This window comes from Ambystoma mexicanum, chromosome 10, assembly GCF_040938575.1.
Source record: "Ambystoma mexicanum isolate Mex_15411 chromosome 10, UKY_AmexF1_1, whole genome shotgun sequence".
Classification (NCBI taxonomy): Eukaryota; Metazoa; Chordata; class Amphibia; order Caudata; family Ambystomatidae; genus Ambystoma; species Ambystoma mexicanum.
In genome coordinates this window covers 1,446,865,839-1,446,891,780 of record NC_090932.1, presented here as the reverse complement: position 1 = coordinate 1,446,891,780, position 25,942 = coordinate 1,446,865,839, and the positions used below count along the sequence as shown (strand labels likewise).

The window sequence follows — 25,942 nt, the reverse complement described above, 5'->3', positions numbered from 1 at the left end:
GCAGAGGGAGCACACAGAGGGAGAGGAGGCCGACAGTGTGAGGGACAAATGTAAAGTGGATTTCCCCACCAGTTTTTATTCATATACAGTAGTATCGCCTTAAATAAACTCAGCGTATACCATGTTACCCTCACCAGACAGTGGGTAGTGGCAGTGGGCATCAGGGACTCCTGGGGAGGGATCACGGTTTATTACCAGTTATAGTGTGTATTATTTTGCATGGCGAACGGTTGTGCGCATGCGCCGCATTCTTTAACTGACATTAGGGTTAATATTCATCTGTGCGCCGCTGACTGGGAGGGCTTCCTCCCACTTTATGGAGGCTGCAGTCAGAAGGCCACACTCTGCCGTGATGCTCCGCCCCTGCACGAGCCTGTCAAATTTCTCCGCTTGGAGAGCAGAGTATTTACAGTTAAACAATCATTAACGAGGCGACAGCAGCAGCAAACATACAGAGTGAGAGAGCAAAAGCCCGCCCAGGCGATCTCAATATTCCCCCTATGATGAGGCCAACTGCTGAGTTCAGCTTAAAGATTCCTGTGCCTCCAATGATTAGCATCTCTTTGTGAAGGTGCGTGTCCTCTGCATTGGGGTGAAGTAAGAGGCAAAGGAGCGTGTTGTGGCTATTCAGCCTCTTGGGCTCAGAGGAAGCGTGGGGTGGTTAACAGCCCAATGTGCTACTGGCCCGACTCACGACCAGCATTCAAACCTGTCTCCAGCCTCCTCAAGGGTTTGAGGCTGGCCCCACCCCTGGCTAAAGATATGTTAGCAAAGAGTGTATTGCAATGTGCCGGCTGCAAACATGCGGTTCCCCCGTCCACGAGGCAGGGCTTTTGGCCTGGTGCGGAGTGTCTGGGGCACCATACAGGCGCCGCTTTCTGATCTTGTCAGCTGGAAATCCTACTTCTGTTTTCATGATGGAATGCCAAACCTGTTAGGCAGTCTATTGGTGACTTGGGAACACAATGCAAAACTGTTACTTGTATTCACTGCGCTTTAGGGTTGTATGATAGAACCACCCGCAATCATCTGAAGCCACTCCATTGAAGGAGAAGACCCACACGCATAGGAGGAGGCCATGGACAAGCATTGGGAGGGATGGGAGATTGACAAATACGTTAAGGTAGGTGACAGACATGTCTGAGAGACTGCCAGGGGAGGCGTGAGGCACATAGCGGGAATTGGGGGAAGAGGTGAGATACATAAGGGCAAATGGAGCGGTATGTTTAGGGACGAATAGGGGAAACATTGGAGGAGAAGAAGAGACATTACGTGGGAAGGTGAAACGCATCAGTGGACGATGCAAACATTGGGTGACTAGCAGAGTCGTTTGGGGGAATAGGTGAGACACAGAAGGAGTATGACAGAAACAGTGTGAGAATGGGAGGAGCCCATTGTGGAAAGATCAGTTACACGTTTGGGACAAGAGAGAAACATTGGGAAAACACGTCAGACTCTTGGAGGATATTCAAAGGTACATTGCAGCATACAAGCGCATTGGAAGAAGAGGGCAGACAGATTGGTGCTACCTACAGTGGGTAGAGGCAACGCACTTGGGGACAAGGAAAGCGACATTAGGGAAAGATAAAATCTAGTGGTGGGTTAAGAGAAGGATAGTGTGAGGAGAGGAACAGCACATCGGAGAAGGCTGATGGGTCTGTAGCAGCAGAAAGAAGATACATGGAGGGAGAGGACAGAACATGTGGGAAAGATCAGATAAACACTGGAGGAAGAGGGGAACGCACCAGGAGAAGACAAGGTAATGTCTGAGGAAACATGAGAGAAACACTGGGCAAGATGAGAGAACAACTGGGGTAAAATCAGAGAAACACCCAGAGGGAAAGAGGAGAGAAACAGTGGTGGAGGAGGTGAAACACCAGGGGATGACGAGAGAGCCTGTAAGGAATCAAGGGTGAAAGGCCAAGGGGAAGGTGAGTGAAACGCTGACTGAAAATGAGGTCTGTAGGAGAAGGTAAGGGGCCCATTAAAGAATACGAGAGCGCATATGGGGGAACATGAGGGAAGCCCTGACGGAAGAGCAGAAATAGTGGAGAAGAAGATGAGAGGAATGGTGAGAGAAAATCTGGGGGTAGATGACAGAAACTTTGGGGGAGGCGAAGAAGGGGGGAACGATGGGGAGAAATGAGAGACACTATGACGAGATCATATAAACCTCAAGGAAGGACAAGATACATATTGGAGGAAGTAAAAGACATAGGGAGAGGCAATGGGAACATCAAAGTCATTCGACTGGTGAGATGCAACCTCATGGTTCCCATTGGTATATGTTTGGTATTTCCCTGCTTTCTGCTCTAGATTTTGTGGAATAAGCTAGGACGATAATATCTGGGATTGTATCAAACCATCCGTTCTGCATATCCCTTGGTTACTTTTCCCTCTCAGTGCTTTTTATTTTACCCAGGAACAATCGGTGTCTCAACATTTTCACTTTGTATGCTTTCAGGAATAAGATTTAAAGTGCAATATTTGGCACACATTTTAGCAGGATTATTGAGGGGAGTTTTTTCTAACTAAGCCCTCTTCAATGGAGATGAATGATTCCATGGGCTTAGGCCAAGAATGAGCCTGGAAACTTTATTTTGGATTCATTGGAGCTGCTGTAGTTGGTAGTTTTTCAGCCCTAAGAGGGAGCAGCTGGCATAATGAGGGAATGACAGGGGTATTGCTTTGGTCACATCAATGTTGTGCTACTTGAAGATATGGGACAAGTCTCCTTAGGATATGGAGTTGGAAGGGAAAGCTTTAGGCCAATGCTTTGGTTTAAAGGAACGTTTATGATTGAAAACCACCACTGGTTTCTGTACTTTCTCTCTGGGGATAGGGCATGGGCACACAGGGGACATTTGAATGGTAATGTTTTTGGGATGGGGAGCCCAAAGAAGTTGATCTAGCTCCCAGAAGCATTCAAGTACAGATGACTTTCCTTGGCCTATTCTTGGAGCGAGGGGTGGGGGGGAGTTTGGAGGAGATCAATGATATATGTTGCTTGTTATTTTTGGTAGAATCCTGGATGAGAAGTACATGTGAATGGTCACTGTATAATTAGCATGAGTGGGTGAAGCCATCGATTCGGTCAGCCAAAGTGAACAGCCACAGTGAGATAATGAATCTTTATGCACCCTGCATATCTGACTGGAGATATCATACTGGAGTTAATGGATCTGATATCCTCTATCTTCACCCCTTGTGGTGCATTCATTTAGGCCGTTTTAGGTATCCATTTGAAGGGAGGTCTGTCTCTTACCGCCATTTCAGTTTTTAGTATTTGTAACAAGGTATGATGTTTCACAGTATAATACCCTTCAGGAAAGTCAAGAAGTAGGAGAGCTGGTGATATCTTTTTGAATAGTGTTTCTAATAGTTCCTTTTTCATGAAAAGGGTTTTGTTTCCGTGCTCCTGTTAGGATTTTCCTGGAGGAACTAATTCTCTTCACAGTGTGTAGTGGGTTGGCTGGTGGTTATTTGTTCTCGTATTTTAGTGATCAAGGGTCTGTTGGGTATCGACTGGTAGTTTGTGTGCACTTACAGGAGGTTTTATTTAGTAGTGGTATATATAATAGCAGTTTTTAGAATGAGGGATCATCCCTGTTGCTTGCAAAGCATTACAGAACTATGTCAAGGGTCCGACTAGGGTGACACTGTGTTCCGTGTTAAGGGTTCCTGGGCATCAATCACATTGTTCTGCTGACTCTTTACTAAGCTAAAGGGATGCCTCGCTCACTGATTCACTTTGGATGTACTTTCTTACTGTGGCATGGCATTCTTAATGGCAAAAGTCAGGGGGAGTAAGTTCTTATATGGTGATAATGGCATCTCTTGGTGCAGTCTGCATAGATTTCAATGGGTGCAGCCAGCCCAGCATGAAACTCATTTATACCTGCATACATTGTGGGCAAAAACAGCATGAAAATATTTTGGAAAAGCTCTTGTGCACTATTGGAGACTTGCATAGATTGGATTTTTGCATGTGCTCCATACAAAACCGACTGCAAACTTAGTGGCTTTTTACCAATCTTTGTACTAGAAAATTCACCATTTTAACAAGTTACATTTTCCCGTGGGGAAAACTCTCCAAACCCCTCCTGTGTTCGTTGGGCACCCTTGCTACGCTCGGTCCTTCATGCATATTCAAGGCAAACATTTACACCCCTTGCATTAAAAAATTCACCAGCCACCACTGATAATGATAACCCTATTAGGGTTACCCATGGTTACTTGCCAAAAGGAAAAGAGGTATCCTTATGATATGATATGATATGATTTGGCATTTGTAACATGCCTATACAAAAGTGCTTCAAGGCGCCAAAAACATTCTTAACATCCTTAACATAACCCAGAGCCTCGGATTAGATATCGGAAGAAACCCCAATACTAAACTTCATCCCACACAACCCAAACAGGCAGGGGGTACCAGAATGGTTTGCATACCAGCTAGGTCAATCAGAGTAAATCAGGGCTGGAGGCCTATTGGTGAGATGGTTGTCTGAGGCCATATGCAAAACCGGCGTGAAGTGTGACGTAATGGATGGCTTTCAAGGGCCTCAATTTGGTAAGGGTTTTAGTAGCCTTATGTGGAGGAAATGGTAGAAAAGCCCAAGTCAGACACTACTGCCATGGCAGGGACATGTCTATTGATCATATAGACCAACAGACATGAAAGGCTGGAAACAGAGAGCATCTGACACAGAATTAGATTGTGTGCAGCAACGGAGACTTTAGACAAAGAGATGGCTGAACGTTATTTGACAGGAGGACTACTACAGAAAGTGACATAGAAGGCTGCAACAGGGAAGACAATATTCACACTGCTGGGATCCCAGAAGGGGAGGAAGGCCAACTATTGAATGACAGAAGGTAATGGATTGGGCTGAGTTGAGTTGTTGCAATAATAACAACGATAGGACAAGAGCGTGTCTTTTTCCAAGCCCTGGCAAGTGGTGTAGGTGATAACAAACCAGAATCTAAGAAAGGCGTGAGGGGAAATGACCGAGAAAGCTGCGAGGAGTCCTTTGGGAATTTCATCTGGTATCTCTCAGATTCACATGGATGGAAGGTAGATTCAACATCGTGGACTGTATGGTGATCCAGACACAGTAAGGCAAAGAAGAGCAGAGCAATGCGGCTTGCACTTTACCAATCAACAGAGACACCTAAATCAGGATTGCACAAATAATTGACCAATGAAGGTGTTCCAGTATTTTGAAAGTACTCTAGAAAAGTAGAATGTGGGACCTGATTGGTTGGTCAAAGCCAATCTGTCACGATGAGATATGGGGTGTTCAGGGAGAGTGCAAACATAAGTTGCCTTTGCTGGTAATCTGATGCATGTTATCAATGTTGGTCTGTTCCTCTAAGGGGGTATTGTGGTGAAAGGTGAGGTGTTACACCACATATGTTTGACTCCCCAATGACTACCACCGAAATGCAAAGAGCGTGTAAAAGTGCACATCTCCTGGAAGGTTTGGAGAAGGTCTGCGAAGGAAGAAGGGAGGGAATTGGGAAGGGGGATGATAATGATCTGCTATTTATATTGCACTTTCACCAAAGCGCTGTACATAGAACATTTACATACAACTATCACCCAAGCAAAGCTGGTACTCCTTTATCGACCTTGCAAGGATGAAAGGCTGAGTTGGCCTTGCCGGGATTCAAACCTGCGACATGCAGATCCCCCATAGATCACAGCAGCGGGTGCTCAACCTGCTAGAGGGTAAGGGGCCAGCTTGATGAATTTGGAGCTTCTCTACTGAAATGTTTAAGCGTAATTTATTTTACCATCTAATTTCACTTCTGAATCATGGCAGGTCAGTCTCCTACAGTCATGGGTGTGAAGCGGGGGCAGCTAACAAGAGTTTAAACTATACATGTATAACCCATGAGAGAATAAGATGAGAAACGTAAAAATAAGAATTGACATAGCCGCATGGTTTGGCTTTTGAATGGCCTTTTATTGTGCTGCCACCAGACAGCATGTGTCATCTTAAAGGTAAAGCATTATATGTGCATGTGCGGCCATTATATGCAATCACAACCTCACATGCTCCAGAAATATCACCCAATGCGAGTTAAAGACAAACCTGCATCGTGTATTTACCTAATTTAATAAGCAGCCTCACATCTAGTTGCTGTCCTCTTCTGTGATGCACAGCTTCAAATGGCGCAGTCATACCAGTAAATGTCTTGCGCATGGCAGAGTCACCAAATGAAAGGTACAGCCTCACATGTCCAGTCGCTGCAAAAATAAGCCAGTGCATCCTTAAATGCCTCAGTAATACCAGGCAATTCCCATGAATGCCTCATCTGCATGTTATTAGTATGTGTGTTCTTATGTAGAGCTTCACACCCAATTGCTCCCACTTCTAAACGCTGTAAATACAGGGGTACCCATGACATCATTTTATAGTACTCAATCTATCAACCTCAAAATAATGAACAGCTAAGTCAGCTCTCTTGTGGGATTTGAACCTGCAACAGGCAGGATTGCCTCTTGGCAGAGTTGGGTACTTTACTTCTGAGCTAGCCACCAAGACAGCCCAGATAGTTACCGTGTGTTACCATCTGTACAGTTTCACTGGTGTATGTGTTACCATCATATGACAATCATTACACGGTAGGCAGTAACGGTTTACCGGTACCGGTATTTTACCGGTACCGGTAAACCCTTACCGCCTTACTACAAGGTCCTTTGCGGGTTGGTACATTAACGCCCGCTTTTAGCAGGCGTTAAAAAACGAACCCGCAAAGGGACCGGGGTGCTAATTACGGTACCGCAATTTGCGGTACCGTAATTATCGCCTTCCCCATTCCCATTATGCCCTATGGGGCAAAAATGGGAATGGGGAAGGGCAATGGAGGAAGGAGGAATTACCGCCTTCCCAACCTCGGAATAGGGCGGTAATTCCCCTTTCCTCCAAGGCGGTACCGGTAAATTACCAGCATGAACCATGGCGCTAATAGCGCCATGGTTTACCGCCTACCGTGTAATGAGAGAGACTCAAATCCAGTTGCATTTAATACCTCATTGCCTTAAATTGTATAGAGTTACCATCATTTTATAAAAATGCGTTTATGAAGTTATTGAGCCCCTTTGAAAATGGGTTGTTTCACAAGTATTCTTTGTAGTAGAATTTCCAAATCTGACTACACACTGAAATTTGCAACCTTTTATGGATCACAATTGTTACTTGTATTTCTGCTTTGAAATGCACCATTTGGCATAAGTGGCAACCAAAATTCCTTGGGAAGAGCCGCCAAACCCTTCATGATGTTGTATTCAAATCATTTCATGTTTTATCAATGCTACTTGTTCAATCTGCTTTTAAACATAGCAAAGCATGTTCTGGTCTAGGATTTAGGGGTGTATCGAATAATATATTTCGTATTCTGCTGAATACCAAATAGTTTGTCATATATTCGGCCCAATATGAATCTGAATAGTTATTTTATTTAATAATGTGTGTTCCAAACTTGAAAAACCCACCTTTGAAAAGTAAAGCAATTATAAACAAAGTACATTAAAAAAAGTAAAAAGCACGAAAATGTTGTCCTATCTTTGATTTATGTCTCTCCATTTTAATCAACATATCATCCTGATTTAGAGCATTCGAGCCAGGAAAGAAAGAGCAGTAGGGATCAATTGATTGGAAGCACCATGCATAAGCACAACGAGTGCTACTCACAGTTGAAGGCTTCACGAATAGAAAACTGCTATATTGCAATAGCGTGTTGCGATTTTCAGTGGCCATTGAGAAACTCTCACATTGCAATCTCCTGCATGGTAGCTTATGTGATGAGTGAGTTTTGAAACGTGCAACTCGCATAAAAGTACATTCATGGTTTGTGACCTGCACAAGCAGGCAGGAACAATATGTTCCTGGTACATGTGACATAAGTAGAATCGGTGTCGCTGACTATTATCCCCAGATAGGCAAACTGAGGAGGAAGACTCTCCCAAAGAGGCTGATAGTGCTGGAACAGGGTTAATCATATGTAAGAAAGCCTGACATGTCACTAAAACTTCCCAAGCCATCCAGGCTCTAAGGAGACACTTGTCTGTTTGGCAGTCACTTAGTTCCACCAAATCGTAATCCATGTCCACCTACCCCGCCTCCTTGCCACCATACTAGAGGATGAAAGGCTCTTTCCAACCTACGGCCCCATAATGCCAGCAGATGCAGTGGGCCTCATTATAAGTTTAGTGGTAAATCATTTACTGTTACCGTTACTTGCTCCCATGGCAATACCATGGGATTCTGAGCGGCAGCAGGGCGGTGTAAATTCCCATAGTGCTCCACTGGGACTTTTGGTGTATTTACTGTGAGTTGTAATGCCGTGCAGTAAATCTGAGGTAATGTGAAGGACCTACCTCAACTTCACTTTCAGACTCTGAGTTCAGCGTGCAGTAATGTGGCAGTAATGGAATGACCAGCAATATAACACTGTTGTTACTGCACCGCCAAACTCATACTCCGGGCCAGTGTCATTTGTCTCTCAGTCAACATAGACATGTGTTCTCCTTTCTCACGCCTTTCCTGTTGAGGCAGAGTGGCCTGTAATGCTCTTTGAGACATTTCCCAATAGGCATGTACTCCCTAGAGGTCAATATGGATTAGGAAATGCCACCACATCCTGCACTGCCTGACATGTAACTGACTCTTTCCCAGCCCTGAAGTCCTAGATAAGGAAGCCCACCTCTGGGGAGGCCTTCCAATTTTAAATCATCCTCCTGTGCTAACACTTTCTCCTCGAACAGGGCATAGCTCTCTGTCTTGTCCAATACCAACAGAGTCCTCTGGTCTATCACCCTACACGTACCCTGGCAGGCTAACCAGCAGGGAACCAGAGAGATGTGCCAACATGAAGTTCCTCTCTGAAGCATCTAACATGGCATCATGTGATTCTGCCCGACGTATAACTATCCCAACCCCACTGGTCTCCACTCCTGTTGTGAGTTCTTCAAGTTTCTCATTTCCCATAGGAACAAACCATGATCATTTCTAATCCTCATCCTCACCACTCCTTCTCTATAATATACAATCATACGCACCCTAGTCTAATATTTTATCAGGAATGCTGCCAGACGATGCTTAATCCTATTACCTTTTCCAACGTGCACATCATATTTGCCTCCCTGACTTGTTGGATTGCATTAAAATGCAAAAACAACGTTTTTGTCAGAAGCCGAATATCAAGAAACTGTTCGACGGCACCTGAAAAGCTTTTTTTAGTTGGAATTAATCTGAATACTTACTCAAAGCCAATGTTCGGTGTCATGTTTTTGGCACTGGCCAGTGATCGATGTGGCCCCCGGTAGGTAAAGTACTAAACAGCCCCTGAAAGATTTTGGAATTTATAAGCAAACATATGCCTGTCAAGCAAAGATAATGAGCTGGGGAAGTGCCCATTACTGATAGAACCTATAAAGTGTACCTACTGTCATCCTTCCTCTGGTCCCATTTTAGTTAGTTTAAATGAAATTGACTGAAAGCGTGGGATGCTTCTGGCATTTATAGGCCCCTTGCAAGCGAACATAACTACATTCAGTGAGAACAAGCCACAGAAAAATAAGGTTTTCGAACAATGCATCTCTTCAGCCTGCTCATAACTGCACTACTGCTGTCTTTGCGGAACTGGTTTTTGTGCGCTCAGGGAAAGAAGGACTAGTGAAGCCAACACTTTGCTTCTGTGTGGGTATTTTCCAGGCAATCCCATAAAGGTAATACCTGGCCATAAAATGTTAACATCTGGCAAATGGTGTTAGAAGCTAGCCATATTATGGTAGTGGTCGGTGAATACCTGTGTAATGCTTGTTCAAGAACCAAAACTGTTGGCCTTGTCAATGCATGTTTTGACAAGAATTCAGTGCAAGCAACGGATGCAAATAGACACATTAATATCACTTATTAATCAAGTGTTTCAATTCACACTTGGTTAAGGCATTTTATTCAACAAGGAGCTGCTTTAAAGCTGCCATTAAGCAAGTACCTTTCAGAAGACTGCTAAGAAATATTATTAACATTCCCTAAAAAGCATAGAGCTAGCTCACAAAATGCGCCGGGGTGTGTGTTTGGGGCGGGTGGGGCATGCAGTGGGTAGGAATGGTTTTAGGGACTAGGATGAACAAGGGAGGTCCACGGGTGGGTCAGAATTTAAAAAAAAACACAGGCTGTATGTCACTCCTCACACCCCCTCTCTGTTATCATCACTTCCAATGCCAATAGTTTCAGCTTATAGGCAGCACTGACAGCACAACCTAACAACCGAAGTTAATAATAGTTCAAGGTTTATTGCACATGAAATGTCTTCACTTCACTTCCCTGATGCGCTCAGAACTTGGGTCTATCATTTTGACAGGGTACCACATTTCCTTGATGTTAGCTATTCTTAGATCTGTATTACTCCTGTTTTCCAAGGGTCATATATTATACATGATGTATGTTCACATAGGATGAGTTTTATCTTTTATATCTGTCATTGTTTTCCTTTCTTCTTTTCTTTCTTCTTTTTTACCTTTGATACTACTGGGAAAGCTTGAGCTATTGCACCCTCGTTTGAACGCTTATATAAGTTGAATGTTCATATATGATGAATTCTATGTTTTGTTTTTTCATTGTCTTTTGATACTTATGTGAAAGGTTTGTAATACTTGTGTCAGAGGTTTGGTTTATAAGCCATAACACAAATAAAAAATATTCTTCAAAGGGGGAAGGGATTCGGGGGTGAAACCCCCCGAATTAAAAACTAAATATATGTATTTAAGGAACATTAGAATGCTCTGGAAGAAAGAATAATCCCCAAATGACGTGGCATTGCATGTTTAAAAGAAATGTACAACGCGTATAAGCTGATGTGAAATTGTTGATGCTATTAAAGAAAAGATAGTTAATTGTCAACAGTCTGTTTCATTGATGTGTTTATATTTCAAATGATGTGATGAAGGCGAGGAGTGGGGCAATTCCTTGTGTAATGGCATTGGTGTAGACACTTCCAACAAAAAGATGTTGTCATTGATTAGTGATGGAGATTGGGCCGGCTCCGCTACTTTCAGAATATTTTTGGAACAAAGTTTCGAACGGCCGGTAGCAATCGGCAAGCAACTGTTTGGCTCCTTACTAGCCATGCAGCACGACAGACAGAGCACAGCTCTCAGGAGATTGATCTCTTTCTGTAATCCTCAACAGTCATGAGATTGATCTCTTTCTGTTATCCTCAACAGTCATGAGATTGATCTCTTTCTGTAATCCTCAACAGTCATGAGATTGATCTCTTTCTGTAATCCTCAACAGTCATGAGATTGATCTCTTTCTGTAATCCTCAACAGTCATGAGATTGATCTCTTTCTGTAATCCTCAACAGTCATGAGATAGATCTCTTTTTGTTATCCTCAACAGTCATGAGATTGATCTCTTTCTGTAATCCTCAACAGTCATGAGATTGATCTCTTTCTGTAATCCTCAACAGGCACCCCTTTTACTTGTCAGATCATCCACAAAGCAGGAACTGTGATAATGTGGTGAGCATCGGCTTGCTGCTCGCCTATTAATATTATTAACAGATATATTAAACAAGTTCTATGTCATTTTCCTGTTTTCTGAAGGTCGCATATCAAAAAAGACCGATTTTTTTCGGCCGAGTTCCTGCGACCCCCAGAAAATAGGAAGGGGACATCACCACTGTTTTCTTTTTTTAATTGGGGGGGGTTCACCCCTGAACCCCCCCCCCCGCCCCATTTTGCTTCCTGCCAGCCTCCCCAACCCCTTTCACATACACACACGTTTTCTCACACTCACACGCACACAGACACCCACACACTCACACACTACACATACACTTACCTCTGACTCCCGCAGCTCGTCCTCTCCGTCTTATCGTGCCTGTCAGCCCCTGTGCGCACTCATGTGCGGCGCCAGGGCTGACAGTTCGATTTTGAAAGACCACTCCGTGTGATCACGGAGCGATCTTTCCAAATTGGTCTTTTTTCCTTTTTGGAAAAAGAAAAAGGTCATTTGACCTAACATGCCAGACCCCAAACTCTACACAACAATGCCCTAACATCCTAGACCGCAAGCTCTACACAACAATGCCCTAACACAACACTGCCCTAACATCCTAGAGACCAAGCTCTACACAACAATGCCTTAACATCCTAGAGACCAAGCTCTACACAACACTGCCCTACCATCCTAGAGACCAAGCTCTACACAACAATGCCTTAACATCCTAGAGACCAAGCTCTACACAACAATGCCCTAACATCCTAGAGACCAAGCTTTACACAACAATTCCCTAACATCCTAGAGACCAAGCTCTACACAACAATACCCTAACATCCTAGACCGCAACCTCTACACACAATGCCCTAACACACCACTGCCCTAACATCCTAGAGACCAAGCTCTACACAACAATGCCCTAACATCCTAGAGACCAAGCTCTTCACAACAATGCCCTAACATCCTAGAGACCAAGCTCTACACAACAATGCCCTAACATGCCAGACCCCAAGCTCTACACAACAATGCCCTAACATCCTAGAGACCAAGCTCTGCACAACAATGCCCTAACATGCCAGACCCCAAGCTCTACACAACAATGCCATAACATCCTAGAGACCAAGCTCTACCCAACAGTGTCCTACCATCCCAGACCCCAAGCTCTACACAGCAATGCCTGAACATCCTACAGACCAAGCTCTACACAACAATGCCTTAACATCCTAGAGACCAAGCTCTACACAAAAATGCCTGAACATCCTACAGACCAAGCTCTACACAACAATGCCCTAACATCCTAGAGACCAAGCTCTACACAACAATGCCCTAACATGCCAGACCCCAAGCTCTACACAACAATGCCATAACATCCTAGAGACCAAGCTCTACACAACAATGCCTTAACATCCTAGAGACCAAGCTCTACACAACAATGCCTGAACATCCTACAGACCAAGCTCTACACAACAATGCCTTAACATCCTAGAGACCAAGCTCTACACAACAATGCCCTACCATCCCAGACGCCAAGCTCTACACAACAATGCCTGAACATCCTACAGACCAAGCTCTACACAACAATGCCCTAACATCCTAGAGACCAAGCTCTACACAACAATGCCCTAACATGCCAGACCCCAAGCTCTACACAACGATGCCATAACATCCTAGAGACCAAGCTCTACACAACAATGCCTTAACATCCTAGAGACCAAGCTCTACACAACAATGCCTGAACATCCTACAGACCAAGCTCTACACAACAATGCATTTACATCCGAGACCAAGCTCTACACAACAATGCTGAACATCCTACAGACCAAGCTCTACACAACAATGCCATAACATCCTAGAGACCAAGCTCTACACAACAATGCCTTAACATCCTAGAGACCAAGCTCTACACAGCAATGCCTGAACATCCTACAGACCAAGCTCTACACAACAATGCCTTAACATCCTAGAGACCAAGCTATACACAACAATGCCCTAACACAACACTGCCCTAACATCCTAGAGACCAAGCTCTACACAACAATGCCCTAACATCCTAGAGACCAAGCTCTGCACAACAATGCCCTAACATGCCAGACCCCAAGCTCTACACAACAATGCCATAACATCCTAGAGACCAAGCTCTACACAACAGTGTCCTACCATCCCAGACCCCAAGCTCTACACAACAATGCCTGAACATCCTACAGACCAAGCTCTACACAACAATGCCTTAACATCCTAGAGACCAAGCTCTACACAACAATGCCTGAATATCCTACAGACCAAGCTCTACACAACAATGCCTTAACATCCTAGAGACCAAGCTCTACGCAACAATGCCTTAACATCCTACAGACCAAGCTCTACACAACAATGCCTTAACATCCTAGAGACCAAGCTCTACACAACAATGCCCTAACATGCCAGACCACAAGCTCTACACAGCAATGCCCTAACATCCGATAGCACCGACCACAAACACTACACAGCAATGCCCTAACATCTGATAGCACTGACCACAAGCTCTACACAACAATGCCCTGACATCCTAGAGACACAGCTCTACACAACAATGCCCTGAAATCGTAGAGACAAAGCTCTACACAACAATGCCTTAACATCCCAGACCCCCAAGGTCTACACAACAATGCCCTAACATGCCAGACCCCAAGCTCTACACAACAATGCCCTAACATGCCAGACCACAAGCTCAACACAACAATGCCTTAACATCATAGAGACCAAGCTCTGCCCTAAAAAAACACTGCCCTAACATCCCAGAGCCCAAGCTCTACCTAACTTCCTAGAGGCCAAGCTCTACACAACAATGCCTTAACATCCTAGAGACCAAGCTCTACACAACAATGCCTGAACATCCTAGAGACCAAGCTCTACACCACAATGCCTTAACATCCTAGAGACCAAGCTCTACACAACAATGCCCTAACATGCCAGACCACAAGCTCTACACAGCAATGCCCTAACATCCGATAGCACCGACCACAAACACTACACAGCAATGCCCTAACATCCGATAGCACTGACCACAAGCTCTACACAACAATGCCCTGACATCCTAGAGACACAGCTCTACACAATGCCCTGAAATCGTAGAGACAAAGCTCTACACAACAATGCCTTAACATCCCAGACCCCCAAGGTCTACACAACAATGCCCTAACATGCCAGACCCCAAGCTCTACACAACAATGCCCTAACATGCCAGACCACAAGCTCAACACAACAATGCCTTAACATCCTAGAGACCAAGCTCTGCACAACAATGCCCTAACAAAACACTGCCCTAACATCCCAGAGCCCAAGCTCTACCCAACAATGCCCTAACACAACACTGCCCTAACATCCTAGAGACCAAGCTCTACACAACAATGCCTTAACATCCCAGAGACCAAGCTCTGCGCAACACTGCCCTAACATCCTAGAGACCAAGCTCTACACAACAATGCCTTAACATCCTAGAGACCAAGATCTACACAACAATGCTCTAACGCAGCAATGCCCTACCATTCCGAAGCCAACCTTTAAAGAACAATGTCCTAACATCCTAGAGCCCAAGTTATATGCAATGATGCATTAACATAGGACTCCTTGGACTGACAGCTCTCCTGGACCCTCCTGCTGGATTACATCTCTGCCAGTTTGCCATCTTGGGACTTGGAGGCTGCATCACTGCCACAGCCACGGGCTATTCTACCTTGCCCCTCCTCCCCCTGACCTGCTACAGAGGCCACGTGGCTCTCGTCAAAGGACGCAACTATAAGGGAATTTACTTCCCAGTTTGGTCCTGTGTTACTGTCCATAATGCCAACTTAGCTCTCCGTCTACCACAATGTCGCCTCTGCTGACACCACCCTCTCAACAGGCTTCTCGTTCCCATACTGTAGCAACTCAACCTAACCATATTCACTCACATTTCCCTGCTCCTTGCCATATTTCTCCATCTCCTCTCCTCCTCGTCAATGTCCTCCCCAATCGCCTCTCTCTGCTCTACACAGAGGAAGCATCACCCTTCCTCTCGATTACGCAATATCGACAATCTCATACTCATCTACCCTAGTCCTTACCAGCAACCCCTTAGCCCTTCCCCTTCTATGCCCATTGGGCTGCTAAATGCACGTTCAGTATGTAATAAAACACACTAAACACTTGATACCTTTCTCAGGCTCAATCTCCACGTCCCATGCATCACCGAAACGTGGATCCTTCCTTCAGTCTCCACTACTCCTGCATCTCTTTTATCTTCCACCACAAACTTCTAACATTCCCCTCGGGCCTCCGGTCGAGGCAGGGAGACTGGCGTATTATACTGTCCCTTGTATTCCCTACCCCTTGCTCCCGGCCCCTACCTCCTTCATTTGAATATCATTGCAACTCTTTCTCCAAACCTTAGTCTCTGGCATTCCTTATTGTGTGTCCTTCTCCTGGTCCTTTTGCCACCTTCTGCAATGATCTGGACTCTCTTCTATTGGCTCTTCTCCCTTCTTTCTTTTAGGGCACTTTGATCTGCATCTCTCTTCTGCTCCTCATGCATCTGCCCCGTTCGTCCCATTACTGGATTCCTACAGTCTTTCTCAGCTCATTTCTCCCCCTTCACATCTTTCTGGGTCTTCCTTGGAGCTCATCTTCTCTTTCATCTCTCCTATGCCTGAGGTTACAACTGCCCCTTTCCCAGCCTCTGACCACCTGCTTCTCTCTTCCCCTTTTCTCCCTCTCTCTCCCCAACCTACCCCCTCTAACTTTCTCTGCACAAGTTGCTCACTCTCTCTGCTTTTAACAGATCTACTCTTATTCCCACTCTGCTTGCTACTCTCCTTCCCACTTTTCTTCTCTCTCCCCTGGTGGCGAAGCACAATTCCATCTGAACGCCACTCTTGTTAATACCCTTTATACACGTCACCCCTTTACTCCTTTTCGCCCCTTGCATCGACCTCCTCAACCTTTGCTTTTCCCTCGATCTTCGAGCACTTCACTCTTCTCTGCGTCAGGCGGATCATAGGTGGTAGAAAAAACCCTTGTCGATAATCTTTCTCATCTTTCATCCCTCCATTCCTCCTATGACTCATCCCTTCTACTGGCAAAGGAAACCTGCTATTCAGACCTCATTCTATCTTATTATCCCCACCCTCGTCATCTTTTCCACCTTCTGGACCAGATCCTCTCTCCCCCATCCCCTGACCTTTCCCTGCTCTCCCCTTTTTCCCCATCTGACTTTACTACTTTCTTTTCTGACAAAGTTTCCAACCTTCGCTCCTCCCCATCTTCTAGCCAATCCTTCTCTTTCTGCCCTGACCAAGCCACTTCATCTCGGTCTTGCTTCACCCCTCTCTCAGACTCTGACACTGTTCACTTTCTTAATCGTGCCCACCCTACTACCACACCTTCTATCCCTTTCCGTTCCACTCTTATCCCAAAAATGCATCCTTTATTGCTTACCTACTTGACTGCTCTTACTCACTCCTCCCTCTCTTCTGCTGTTTCCTTCTCTCTTTTAAAAGGCTACCATCACGCCCATCTTAAAAAAACCTTCCCTCAACGCTGCTCTCCATCTAACTTTCGTCCCATCTCTCTTCTACCCTTTCTCTCTAAATTAATTGAACGGGTAGTCTACATCCAGGTCTCCTCCTATCTGGACTCTATTTCACTTCATTCTCCCTCCCAATCTGGTCTGCGGCCCCTGCATTCAACAAAAATAGCACTATGTTTCCAATTCTTTCTTTCTGCCCGTCACAACACTCTTTCTTCAATTCATATTCGTCTTGACCTATTGGCAGCCCTTGACACAGGGGATCACCCTACTCTTCTCTCTACCTTAGTATTGTTTGGATTTTCTGGTTCTGTCCTACACTGGTTCTCCTCCTATCTTAGTGACCATTCCTTTTCGGTCTCTTGGTCTGGAAGAACTTCTCCTTGCTTCCCTCTCCATTATGGTGTACCTCAAGGCTCTGTACTTGGCCCTCTTCTTTTCTCTCTCTACACCACTACCCTATCCTCTCTCGTTTCTTCTTTTGAGTTATCATCCTACTTTTATCTGAATGATTCACACATTCATTTTAATTTTCTTTTCCTCATTCACCCATTCTCTCCACTCTAACATCTTGGCCTGCCTTCTTGTCAACCAAGCCTGGATGAATTCTCACTTCCTGTCTCTTGACGCTCGTAAAACAGAAATCCTTTTCTTTCCCTCTTCTACTGCTCCCCTTCCTCCACCTTCCATCTCCTTTCCCCCCTCTTAATTTTTCTTGGATCTACTGCTTGTAACCTGGGGTCATTTTTGACTCTTCCCTCTCCTTCCCCTTTCATATTGCTGCCATCTCTAAGTCTTGCCGTTTTCAGCTCAATATTCTTAAAGCTTGGCCCTTTCGGTCCTTCCACGCTACTAAGCTTCTGGTGACCACACTTATTATCTCCTGGCTTGACTTTTGTTCCTCTCTTCTCATTGGTCTTCCTTCTTACTGACGGCCCCTCTGCATTCTATCTTTCATTCTGCAATTAGCACCCTGCCTGCTCTCCCCCAGGTCTTCGGCCTTGTCTTCTCTTTGCTTTTTATCATGGATAACATTCGATGATCGCATACTGTTCCACTTCTTTACTATCGTTTATAAATGCACTCATGGTCTCTCTCCTTATCTCTCTTCTCTGCTCTCTTTCTACGTCCCTCCACATCCTTCCCGGTCTCCTAACCAGTTCTTGCGCTCTAGTCCTAAGTACCCCCTGGTGCACCCACCCGTGTCCGTTCCTTCTCCTGCTGGCACCCAAGTTCTGGAACTCCCTAGCACTCAATATAAGATCTTCACCACCTTTGCACTTTTTCCACACCCGCCTGAAGGCTTTTCTCCTGAATTCTAACTCCTAGTTTTGCCTTTCTATTGCCTTCTACTCGTTTCCTATGGTGTTTTCCATTTTATTATACTTGAATTTTGTACTGCTTGCTAAAAATTGCTATGTGCAGTGCAATTGCGAAAGCACACTATAAATTTATAAAATACTACTAAAACACAAACATCCTGGAGTGCAACAATTACCCAAAATGCTAGAGCCCAGGCTCTACACAACAATGCCTAGACCATAAGCTCACCATACTAAACCCTAGAGTTCAAGCTTTACACAACAATGCCTAGACCATAATCTCAACATACTAAACCCTAGAGTTCAAGCTCTACACAACAATGCCTAGACCATAAGCTCAACATACTAAACCCTAGAGTTCAAGCTCTACACAACAATGCCTAGACCATAAGCTCACCATACTAAGCCCTAGAGTTCAAGCTCTACACAACAATGCCTAGACCATAAGCTCAACATACTAAACCCTAGAGTTCAAGCTCTACACAACAATGCCTAGACCATAATCTAAACATACTGAACCCTAGAGCCCAAGATCTACACAACAATGCCTAGACCATAATCTCAACATACTGAACCGTAGAGTTCAAGCTCTACACAGCAATGCCTAGACCATAAGCTCAACATAGTAAACCCTAGGGCCCAAGCTCTACACAACAATGCCTAGACCATAATCTCAACATACTAAACCCTAGAGCCCAAGCTCTACGCAACAATGCCTAGACCATAATCTCAACATACTGAACCGTAGAGTTCAAGCTCTACACAGCAATGCCTAGACCATAAGCTCAACATAGTAAACCCTAGAGCCCAAGCTCTACACAACAATGCCTAGACCATAATCTCAACATACTGAACCCTAGAGCCCAAGCTCTACACAACAATGCCTAGACCATAATCTCAACATACTAAACCCTAGAGCCCAAGCTCTACACAACAATGCCTAGACCATATGTGCAACATACTAAGCCCTAGAGTTCAAGATCTACAAAACCTGTGCTAGGGCCCGATCATCAGATCCCAAGTTCTGGGTCATGGGTAGCCAACTGTCACCCTCAAGGTTGTTTTGCCTACAACCCACTTGATCCCTCTCCATTGACTATGCGGGCTGGAGCTGGTGGGAGTTGTGGGCCAAAACGTCTGGAGGGTGACAGGTTGGCTAGCCGGGCTCTAGGCAGTATACCTAGCAGTAGAGGCCAGGCTGTACAGAATCACCCAACGATTGCAAGCCCTATGGAGCCACCCATAATATTCATTCTCTGTAGACTTGACTTCAGAGACCGAAAGCATGGTAATCAGTTCAAGAGGTCATCTTCCAAAAAGGGATGGACTGGGAACCACAACAAGCCCTGGAAACAATGTTCAAAGTGGCCCCGTATTACACATTTTCAGCAAGCCCAACCCTTTTCCTATCAGAAACTTTGGACATAAAATAGTTTACCACAAAAAAGAGGCCCGGGGTGCAGAAGGCCTATTGGGAAATCTCCAGAGTTCCCTATAAGCCAGTCCACCCCTGCCTTCAAGAGTCAGGATGACATTCCACAGAAATAGCCTTACTGACGACCATTACATAATCCATAATCCCTACCCAATCAGCCCTACAGCAGCAATTCAACCAAACCAGCTTTAAAGGCTGAGCAGTGTGGGAGAAGAGGAGAAGGCTTACAGAATCAATCCCGGAACCCAAAAGATTCCCTCGCAGAGCTCTCCAAAAGCAGAATCAAAGATCAGGCTCTGCCAAATTCTAAACCCAAGGTCCTTTACGGCTGTATAGAAGCAGACCGAACCTCTGAGCTCCACAGAACTAGCCTCAATGCATACAGGGGTATAGACCCTGAGTCGGGGTTCAAGAACTACCAGCGCACCTGCAACCCTACAGAACCGAATTCCACTGCAGAGCTCTCCAAAAGCAGAATCAAAGATCAGGCTCTGCCAAATTCTGAACCCAAGGTCCTTTACGGCTGTATAGAATCAGACCAAACTAGCCTCAATCCATAGAGGGGTATAGACCCCGAGTCGCGGTTCAAGGACTACCAGCGCACCTGCAACCATACAGAACCGAACTTCTTATCATTACAAAACACTACCTGTGTCAATGTAGATATTTATTTATAACTGAATTACTGGGTTTGCTGATTTTATTGCAGAGGTCAAGCTCTGCGTAACCAGATGCAGAACTCACATTCTTCCGTTGCAGGCCAAGAATCCAAACTGTACAGCAGAACTCACACTCTACAGCATCAGTCTCAAAAGACAGGCTCTGTAGCACGAGCTCCAGGAATAGGCTCAGCAGAGGCAGCCCCAGGGCTACGCTCTAAAGAATCACATCCTAGGGTCAGGTTGTACAGAATCAGGCTTTATGTCGTAGCTCTACAGAGCAAGTCTCGAGAGCCAGGTTTAACAGATCCTGCTTTGGGGTACAGGCGTGCCCCACAACAAGTCTCAGAGTCTTAGCAACACAGAATCAGCCTCAGTGGACAATCTCTAAAACATTCTGAGGGGGGTCTAAGCACTCAAGTACCAGTGTCACCACCCTGAACCTACAGAAACAACAGGAAACCCTAAACTTTAGATAACTTCAGAGGACAGCCTCTAGACAGCCAGCTTGGCTCGACAGAGTTCAAGAGCTCACATTAGAGCCCTAGCACTCCAGACCCCGACAAGGGTGCCAGGCTCTACAAAAGTGGCATCAGTGGCCAAACTCTGCAGAACACGTCACACAGACAAGCCCTACAGAACCATCCACAAAAGTTAAGCTCTGAAAAGCCAGTCTCATGGGCCAGAATCTGAAGAGTGGACCTGTAATTCTAAGCTTGACAGAGCTTGCCACAGAGGCCACGCTCTACATAAACCGGTTGGCTTTTTAGGACCAGCTTTTGGGGCCTAACTCTACAGAAATAGCCTAAGGTGGGCAGGCTTTACCAAAGCAGCCTCGGGGACTATGCAGGATTCAGACCAAATCTCACTGGCCAAGGATCTAAGGAACCAGACTTGGAGTTTAAGAACTACAGAACCAGCCTCAGGGACCAAGCTCTAAAAGACCAGTCTCAGGGGACGAAGCTCTAATAGACCAGCCTCAGGGGACTAAGCTCTTATGAACCAGTACCTTGTGCCAGATACTAAACAAACAATCTCCAACCACAAGATTTACAGAGCCAGATACAGGGCCTGGCTGCATGACACAGAATGTGCTCTACAAAACCAGCTTTAGAGGGTCTAGCATTTCCAGAACCAGGCTCTGTGAACAAGCTGTGAAGAATCAGCATCAGCTAACAAACCTCACAAAACCAGTCACTGGGACCAACCTACTCGGAACCAAACTCAGGGGCTTTGCTCTCCAAATCAAGTCTCAGAATCCAAGCTTTACACAACCAGCCTGGGATGTAAGGCTCATGGGACTACTAGAGACGGTCAGCTTGAGCGTGGACACTCTACACAGTCAGCCTCACAGAGCAAGCTCTCAAAAGCCAGCTTCTAAGGCCAAGCTCTATGTCAGGGACCTGGACCTGGATTTCAGCCTCAAGGGACCTCGATATTCAGAAGCAGCGTGGGAAGGCTACGAAGCTTACCAGATGACTCCATGTCACCCGACCACACTCCAGTCTTGGGCTTTGGTCCTCCTTTAGTTTCCATTAAGTGCCTTTTATTCAATTAGAGTGATTCAAGACTGCAGCTCCCAGAATGCAAATGGAGAAATGAAGGCCCAGGAATGGCAGCCTCGTGTGACAGGAAGGCACACGGATTGCAAAAGCAGCTTTGTTCTGCCTCTCCTTTATCACAGTTGCTCTTATCGGGCCCCAGCTGGAGCACCACACTCGGTTTATCTTCCTCACTTGCGACTTAACGCTATTGACCTCCTCCAGGGCGTGGGAGCCCTGTCTAGATCAGTGTTAGAGGTAAACAAACCAGTCATGGGCAAAAAACGGCAATCCCCTTGGCGGAAGAACACTCCCGCCATTCGAGTGAGCGTCACGCACAACCACAGAACTGCAGGCCTGATTCACGGAACGAACATTCCAAGGAAAACGTGCTGTGAATCAGGCCCTGTGTGTAGGTCCAAGTAGGACCACGGAGGAACACAGGCCATCGTGCAGGACAAAGGGCAATTATTAAATACAGATTGATTTATTTATTGTGCATTTGTAAGGCGCTTATACATCAAGTAAATTGTGTTTCAGAGCGCCCACAGGCAACAGGGAGGGAACATGGGAATGCAATACAAATATAAACAATGATAGAGGTGGTCCTACTAGGCCTTGTGAGCATTCAGAATGTGCAAGTGCAGAGAGAGCGACGGGAAGAGGGGTGGGGGGATAAGTGCTGGGAGTGCCACGGAGTGAAGTGCTAGGGAGTAAGCAGCTGTTAAGTGACGTGGGGAGAGTGGTCAGCTGCCAATAAAAAGTAAATGCAGGACTGTGAGATAGCACAGGCCAGTGGGTGCCTAGACAAGTGCTGGGAGCAGGCTGAGGCTGGAGCCGATTGGGTGTGGGCTTCCAGGACCCAGGTGGACACACAAGGACCCTGGTCAGTAATCTCAGCAACTGTTGGGTTTAGCAGAGGAGGGACTGAGGGAAGGAAAGATGCCGTCCCTGGGCTTGAGGCCAAGGATAAGTCTTCCAGTCGTATTTTGGATTAGCTGGAGGGGCCGTAGAGACGAAGAGGCTAGATTAAGGAAGAGGCTATTGCAGTAGTCTAGCCTAGAGAGAATCAGGGCTCTAGAGATATTGAGCTTCTGGGTGGAAGTGAGGAAATGAAGGATTCCTTTGAGGAGGTGAAGTTGAAAGTGGGCCTTCTTGGCAAGGCCCTGAATGTGAGGGAGGAAGGAAAGAGAGGAGTCGAAGATGACGCCAAGATTTCTGGCTTCAGATGAAGTAGAAAGGGAAAGCCCATGGAGGGTGGCCAGAGTGAGGTGAAGAAAGAGGGAGCAGGAGTCCCAGTTGGGAAGAATCTCAATCTTGCTGGCATTGAGGCAGAGCTCATCAGAGGCACACCAGGACTGGTTGGCAGATAGGCATTCAGGGGTGATGGCGGAAGCAAGGAGAGGATCAGGACTGTTTGGCAGATAGGCATTCAGGGGTGATGGCGGAAGCAAGGAGAGGATCAGGGGGAAGTTCGAGGAAGAGTTGTGTGTCGTCAGCATAGCACTGGAGGTTATGGGAGAAGGTGGCAATTAGGTGTGCGAGCAGAGCAAGATAGATGTTAAAGAGCCAGGGAGAAAGGTTGGAGCCCTGGGGGTCGCTGCAGGTGGAGATAGAGGTGGGGGAGGAGAAAGAGGCCTGGATAAACCGGGATGGACAGTCATTGAGGAAGGAGGTCAGCCAGTCCAGTGCCCGCTCCGAGATACCTAGGGTTTAGTGGAGCCGTTTTATGAGGATCGAGTGCCATTTTATGAGGATTGAGTGGTTGACTGTGTCAAATGCAGAGGAGAGATCAAGAAGAATGAGAACAGGTGGAGAGATGGAATCGTGAGATGCGAACAGTTCTTCACAGGTGTTCAGAAAAGTAGTTTCCGTGCCTCTGAATGCTCGAAATCCAGACTGATGGTTGTGTAGACCGCCAACAAGTTCAGTGTGCTGGGTCAGTTGGGGAAGACCAGCTTCTCAAAGGGTTTCCCCAGGTAAGGGGTGATATGGGGCAGTAGTTAGCAGGACAAAATGGGTCTGCAGAGGGGTTTTTCATGAGGGGGCGCACAAGGGAGTGCTTGAGGGGAGAAGGGAAAGATCCAGTAGCAAAAGAGTGGTTACAGAAATCAGCAAGTGCAGGGGCCCGAGAGCCAATATTTTCCCTAATGGTTCTGGAGGAGCTAGGGAGACCTGTTTGGAGGAGACCTTCATGGAGCGGATAGCTCTGGTGACCTCATCGGGTGTGATAGGAGAGAAGGAGGCAAGGAAGGCATAGGGGGATCGGAGGCCATAGGAGCAGGGGAGTTGCTAGGTCTGGAAAAGACCCGGGGCTACGCTGATGTCGGAACTGTTGAGACTGGGGGCTAGCTAGTCTTTTGGCTGTAGCTCCTGAGATTCTGTCCGGGGCTACAAGCAAAAGATCAGGGGCTATAGCCCCCTTAGCCCGCCCCAGCAACGCCCCTGCATAGGAGGCAGTGGGGTGGGAGAAGGGGAGTGGGAGAGGGAGGCGAGGGCACACTGGATGTCCTGGGTTTTGCAGTGAAGTGTGTGGCCAGTGCATTGCAGAGGTCCTGGTAGGGAAGAGGTGAGGTGGAGACGGCGGAAGGGTTGGCTAGTTCCTTGCAGATTTTAAAGAGTTCAGCTGTGTTGCTGGATGCAGCAGAGACGCAAGCCTGGGTGTGGCCCTTTTCTTGGAGCAAATGGAGAATCACTATTGCCTTTGGCGCATGCCCCGGGCCCGTTTTAACACATTCGGATTAACACATCCCTGTTATTTAAAAAAAAACACCCGCCGTACAACCGGTACTGTTTCTAATGTCATAAAATGTTTAAAAAATAAGCCTGAAAAATGTATGCCCGCAGTCCTGGCCACCACGTAAGCCGTGTGTTAGCCAGGGGGCTGGGATATATTCACACTCTTTCATTTGTGTCTATTGTTCTGTGAGGCTGATATCTGCACGCTCCCCATGGCGCTTTCGGGGCACCACCAACACTCATTCAAAGAATGTCACAGGCCGATCTTCTACACAAGTGGTATTCAAACCTTTTTATGGCGAGCCCCCCATTGGGTAAAAATGGTGCTGCCGGCCCCCCTTGGTTGCCATTTATGCCTATATTTTCTATTAAAATTAGTCACGTCCTCTACACAATGAGTGTGTGCATTGCAGCAGAGCCCCACACATTCGGGTGCTCGGAGCGTGATAGGGTGTGCGGCTCCGGTGTTCTGTTTAGGTCCCATTATAATGTGTGGTGCGGTTGCGCGTCCGATTCATGTGCGCGGTCTGTTGGCGCGAAATTCCGTCGGGTGATAATGTCCGGCTCTGCGGCCAACTCCTTCTATTACCGATGTTGTGTTGAATGTATTCTGTTTAGGACAGAGTATTCTGGTGGTATATGTCTCTAACTAGTTTTCTTTCGCCCAGTGATGCCGTGTTATTATATCTCGTTGTGCGTCGACCCGTTCTGTTTACCATCCATGCTGCTTGAGCCTTGGACGCCGTTAATATAGCTCTGCAGGTTGAGCGCTCGCTGCTGCGATCGGGCGGGTTCGAATCCCGGCAAGGCCAACTCATCCTTCCGAGGTCAATAAATGAGTACCAATTTCGTTCAGGTGATATTGTAAGTGAATGTGTGCTAGCCTGTGTAAAGCACTTTGGATTAAGGCGCTATGTAAATAACACATCATTATCATTAGAGGGAGATAAGTGCAATTCGTCCAGGATCACACCGTTTGGTCAAGGCGAGCCATGGGATTCAAACCCTGCCCCCGCCTTCTTCTCATTGGACAATGTGCCCTTAGGTGGCGCCATCCTTACCCAGGGCACGAGAGATGACCGCATCGTGGTGGGGGGCATCGTTCTGTTTAGAAGAGGACAGTGAAACATTCTATTCGGCGTGGCGCCTTCTCCCAGATTTGCATAGTCCACGGGTAATCTCGCATTTGAC

The 25,942-nt window shown here is 46.3% G+C and overlaps 1 protein-coding gene across 1 annotated transcript in view; it reads right to left on the bottom strand.

Annotated features, from left to right (window-relative positions):
• The window catches only part of TMEM116 (transmembrane protein 116), a 378,731-nt gene that overhangs the window by 350,855 nt on the left and 1,934 nt on the right, over positions 1–25,942 (bottom strand). The window lies entirely within an intron of this gene.